Source organism: Ciconia boyciana, chromosome 1, assembly GCF_034638445.1.
Source record: "Ciconia boyciana chromosome 1, ASM3463844v1, whole genome shotgun sequence".
Classification (NCBI taxonomy): Eukaryota; Metazoa; Chordata; class Aves; order Ciconiiformes; family Ciconiidae; genus Ciconia; species Ciconia boyciana.
The window spans coordinates 58,632,727-58,638,726 of NC_132934.1; positions in this window are offsets into that span (position 1 = coordinate 58,632,727).

Genomic DNA, 6,000 nt, shown 5'->3' on the forward strand with positions numbered 1-6,000 from the left:
AGGAGTGCTTCAGCTGCAAGGAAACCTCTGATGCAGTGAAAGCTTGATGTGGAGCTGGTTGCAATCACTAGAAGATCTCCCACCACCTTCCTCTCATTGATTGCAGGGAGCTCTGAATTAGGTCTGTCCTACCCCTCCTCTCCCGTGGGTGGCCCTGGCAGAGGGCAGGGCATGATGAAACCTTTAAGGCCTCTGTGGTGGGAAAAAGCATGGAGAGACTGCCTGAAGTTTCTAAGCCCTCTGTGGCTTGGCTTTGGCAAGAGTCCCTCACCCCTGCCTTCTCCCATGGCAAAGTGGATCCGTGGGGCAGAACGAGGACCAGCCCCTTTCACGCTTTATTTCTGGGTTGGTGACTCTTGGCAGGGAAAACAGGGGTTTAGTTCACCTCACTGGAAAGCGTGGAGGGTGAGGAATGAGGCTGGGTGCTGACCTGCCCTATTCCCCCAGGAACAGGCTCGGCGGGGAGCCCGGGCTGGGTTCCTGCACCCAGAAGGGTGAAGGTGAGACCCTAGGTCTGGTGTTCTCGTGGGGCAGAGCTTTTCCCCATCCCTGCCAGTGCTGCCCCAGCTTATGCTGCGGTGCCACATTCCCCTCTCCCCCTCCCCACTCTTCCATGCTGAATAAATCCCTCCCGAGGCAGGTGTGAAATATTCATGACTGACAAATGAAGATTTATGTCGGGCTGAGGAGGCCTCTGTGTGTTTGCAATGCTAATCAGCCTGCCTTCCTGGAGGAGGCTCTGCCAGGCAGGCTTGGGGGAAGGAGGGGGAGATGCAGGAGGGAAGGGGGAAGAGGAGCTGAGGAAGAGAGAGAAGGGGCAGACACAGTAGGGGTGAGGAAGGTGTGGTGGGACCAAGGAATGGGGAGGCAAGGAGGGGACAGGTAGAGGGAGATGGAGAGGGTGGAGAAAAGGGACAGGCTGGAAAGAACAGGGGAAGAGATGGCTGCACTGGAAAGAATGGGATGGTAAAGGGAGAAAGGGAGCAGCGAGAGAAAGGGTTGAGTGCAGGGGTGGAGGCTCTCTGAGAGGAGGTGGGCAGTAAGTCAGCAATGCCTGAAGAAAAAAGCTGGGCAGACTTCATGATGAGCTGTGGCCCCTCTCTGTAGGGCAGAGCTCAGCGCTACAGGGCGGGCAGCTGCCACACGGGCAGGAGCTGGACCCAGGGCCCCGAAAGCACATTTGCCATGTTTGTTGCTGACCGGAAAGCTCAGCTGCGTCTGGAAGGACACACAGCCTCCGGGAGCCTGATGAACACCCCTTCCACCGCCGCCACCTCCTTCAGCACAAGCTGCACGCAAGAAGAGCCTCATGGAGCATCATCCTCTTCCTGGAGGCAGCCTGCTGCTGTCCCACCGTCTGAGAAGGAGGGAGCATCTTCAGGGTGGCTTGGTGTGGGACGGACACTGCGTGCCACCCTCCACTGGGCTACGGGGGTCTCTTGTAGGGCTGGCGGAGCCTGCCCCACCTCAGCTGCCCCCTGCCCACCCTGGCTGAGGCAGGTGTTTTTGGGTCTTTCCCCGAAGAAGGGGCAGAGGGGAGCGTCTGATGACCCCCCTACACACGCACGCACTCCTGCACCCTGTCCCTCCAGCCGCCTTGGCCTTGTACTGTGAGGGGCGTTCTCAGTCTGCCTCCCCTCGACTTCCCCTGCCGCGCGCCGTGGGGAGACGTCTCTATACCTCTCCGCGCGCAGTCCCACCAGGGCAGCTCTCCGCAGGGCCGCCCCAGCCCAGCCCCCTGTCCCTGGGTGGAGAGAGGGCAATCTCTGCCCGGCTTCTCCTTCTCCCGCTGGGTGGGCACCTCCTTTCCTCCTTGCCCCACCGGGAGGTAAATCACCCCTTCTCCCCCTTACGGTCCCCGCTCCGTCTGCCCCGTCCTCACGCATTTGGCTTGGCCTTTGCCTCCCCCATAACTACCACCGCCACTGTGAGGCCTTGCTCTTGGGTGGCCTGCCCCCGCCGCCTGCTCTCCACCTTCCCCAGGAGGAGAGGAAGAGGCTGGCCAGGTCAGGCCAGACCCGCCAGGGCTGGTACGGCTGGTCCATCCACAAGCACAGCACGTGGGGCGAGGGGGTGGGAAGGGGCAGGCAGCTGCCGGGCACAGAGCTGGGGGTATCAGCCCTTGAATGTAAGGAAGGGCCTGGGAGGCAGCTGCTGGGACTGGCTCCTTGTGGCCTCTTTGGTGTTCCTCCTTCCGTAACAACCCTGTGACCCCCCCTGGTTGTGTATGGACAAATTTGAGTTGGAGTTATGTTACTTTCTTTTCTTCTTTTTTTTTCTTTTTCTTTCTTTTCTTCTTTTAGATTATTTCTTTCTCTTTCTTTTCTTTCTTTTTTTTTTTCCTCTCTTTTCTTTTCCTGTTTTAAAACTGAATGGCACGAAATCATTTTTCCTCAACTTGGAGATTCCTGTATGGAGAAAATCAATTTCTATATTTGCAATAAATTTCTTATTTAAAAAAAAAAACAACAAAAAAACCCAAAAAACAACAAACAAAAAATATGAAAAGCTGCTTCTGAGTCCATTTGTCCCAGCCTTGTCTTGTAGAGGAGGTGGGATGGGATGGGAGGGAACGGGGTCTGGGAGAAACTGAGAAAGCTGGGTCAGGGTGTGGGAGAAGGATTCTGGATTCTCCCAGGCACCCAGTGGCCATCTACTCCCCCCCAAACACACTGTTTCTCTGCCCTTGGATATTGCCTTGTTTGGACACATCCTCATTTTTACTGCGTCAGTTCTGCCACAATACCAGTCCCCTCCTGCACCGATCAGCACCCAGTTCATGCCCCATTCCGGGCACACATACAGCACTGCCTGGGTGTAGGGCAGCGCTTCCTCGCCCATCACCTACACAACTAATCCTCGGCTGGCGGTGGGAGCCATCCTCTGCCCAAGCTCCAGAGCTCTCTGGAGGAAGGCAGTCCAAGCCAGCTGATTCAGCCATGGCTAATGACTGAGCAATCTGTAGCCTAATCCACCAGCAGATATCCTGATTTCAGCTCTTCCTAAGCATTAGTATTTAAAGTCAAGAATACAGCCAGCAAATCTGTGGCTATTGGTGCATTTATACACATAATTAGGCCAATTTGTGTATGGTGACATAGCAACCATTCCCTTGCATGTCTTGTCTCTTCTCTGCCTCCTCTTTTTTCTTGTTTCTAGTTTCTCCCAAAAGTGGTACAGCTGCTTGGCTCAGAGGTTTTCTTCTTTTGCCCTTGCACATCCAGCTTTTATCAGATGGGTCTAACCGTCGCTTCTGAGCTTCCTTCTTGGGTGTGCTGACAGCCTCTGCTCCGAGTGTAGGGAGGGGCAGGAATAAATGGTCCTAGGGGGTTGTGAATATGGACACAACAGTGCCTTTCAGCTCCTGGATATATATGCAGCAGTAGCTGACGACTCTTATTAATGCTTGAATTGATTTTAGAGCAGTCTTGGGGGCAGATGCTACTACAGGCAGATGCTTCACAGTCTGACACGTTCTTCATTGGACTTGGGAAGAATGATTGAGTGTGGGAAGGAATGGTGCTGGGCTGTGCATCTCTGGGGGATGGACAATGGTGCATAACAAAGAGGAGCTCTGCTTAGGTTAATCAGAGCTTCATGTGCTTGGTGGAAAGCTGGATCTTTGGATCAAGGTGGCGTTCCTGGCATCTGCATCTCTGCAGTGCAGGGATATGGGCCTTGTGAGACAGGGAATCTCAAACCTTGGGAGGAATTAATGCATAAATTATAAAGAGGCATAATCTAATCAGTAGAGTGCCCCCATGCTGTTTATTTTGTTGCTAAATTCGATTTTGTCTCCACAGTCCCTGCATTTCATCTGGTTGCTCTGCCACAGGGATGAGAAAGGACAAGATGTGTTTGCAAATGCTGTCTAGGGGGAGCGGGAAGCTTTGGGAAGGGAGGACTGTCAGGGCTGAAGAAGTCACAAATGTCCTGAAGACAGGTGGGGACTGTTGGGCTGGGGGGACATGGAGGCACTGTCGTCAGCCCTCTGGGCCAAAATGATCTGTGAGGAAAGAGTTAAGCAGTGCTTGTATTTAAGCAGAGCCTTTGGCTGATTCCAGTCAGAGACCTTGGGAGTCCTCTGCTCTGCACAGGATTGTGTGAGCCAGTGTGTGTCCGGGGAAGGGATGAGGTGCGAGCTGCGTCTGGGAGTCTGCGTTGTTCTCTCAAGTGCCTCTGAATATAACTGTGTCCAAGTGACGCAGTCCCTGCCGCAAACCACACTGACCTCTGCCTCCAGAACCTGCTTGGTGGACCACGACGGCTGCGTCGTGGAGTGGGAGAAAGGCCCAGCGCTGTGCTGTGAACAGTGAAGTGGCTGCAGTGGACAATGTGAGGGAGGGAGTCACCTGGGTGGCTGGTGTGAGCTGGCCTGCTAAGCAAACCCATCATGGAGAAGAACAGTGCAGCTTTGCATAGCCTCATGTTTTAGGCTGGCTGCAGACTCAGGAAGACCATTTTGTGTTGTCTTGTGGTTGGTTCATGCCGACGTGGTTCTTTTTCACCCCCATGAAGTTCAGTAACTTATGCAAGCCATCATTTGCTGCAGCACAGGAAGAACTGACTTAGCCACAGAGCCTTTTGCTGGAAATCATACGGGACAGCTGAGATCTCTTTGCATATGTGTGCGCGTGCATGTGCATGTGTTATGAAACGGACAGGCAAGTGGGCAACATTGCCCTCTTCTGGACTGACTGTCAGGACTGGAAGAGCATCGCTGGTGGAACTGCAGTCTGGCAGGTGAATCCTGTTTCCACTGCAAAGGTAACATCCTTCCTGAGCCTTTGTTTCCTATCCAAATCCTGGTGGCTTTTACAGTAGCCAGGTCAGATTAGGGAATACCACTGCTTTCTGCAGCTCCAGTGCCTGGGGACCCTGAGCAATCGTGACTCCTCAGGGTCAGACCAAGCCTAAGAGAGCAGAGTGAGGAATCTCTCCCCTCCAGATAACATTGGCTCCAATGGAACCAGTAACCAACAGCTCTGAAGGGCAGTGAGCAAATGGATGAGGGTGTGAGGGTCACGCTGCTGACATTTGTCCCAAGGGCTGTCCCTCAAGGGGAAGAGAGCAGTGCAGGCTAGAGAATGGTAAGGCCAACATCTTTCCCCAGGTCTTGGATGCATTCTCAATTAAAACACAAAGGCATGTGTCATGCAGAGCTGGAGGACAGACTGAGATCTATACAGAACCCAGGCAGATTTGGGAGTGTAAGTGCACTGGCCAGGCCCATCCTTAGCAGCGGAGCAGAGGATGTCACCGAACAACCTGTACATCTCCCTTGTCATCCTTGGAGGAAACACAAAGTGAGAGAAGGCAAACCTGAACAGCCTGAGAGTGAAAGATTTAGGAGTGAAAGGATAAAAGAGATGGAAGGAGGACACAAATACACAAGGTACAGGCTCACATACATAGGTAAGATGATAGATGGATTAGTATCACTGGTGCTGCACTATATGGCCAAACTCAAGGTTCTGCCACAGGCTTGGTGGGACCATGGCAGGGTGCAGAACTGCTCCATCCCTTGGCTTCCCAAGTATCCAACAGGGATCTGTGTCTTCCCTTGTCAGGCTCCCTGGGACAGGGTCTGTCTCTCACAACATGGTTATATGATACCTCTTGCAGTGGGATTGCCAGACTACTCAGGGACTGATAGTTAACATGCATCCTAGAAGGAGGAGGGAATGGCATTGAAAGTGAGTCTGAGGAGCTGTATTGGTGACTCCTGCTAAGCAAGGCAGAAGTAAGCAGGGGCCCAGCCAATGCTACTGTGGAAAATGGATCAAAAGCCTCATCACTTTTTAAATAAGAAACAGTTTAAAAAAGAAAAGCATTCAGCTCCATCTCTCTGTATATGTCGCCAGAAAGGGCATCATTAAGAATTCATTGCAACTTCTGCACCCAATTTTCCGGCCCAGTGCCTTGTCCCGCTTGTCTTGCTCCAGCTCCAAAGACAGTGGAGGCTCTGCCATGAGTATCGAGGGACAAACGGGACCTGAA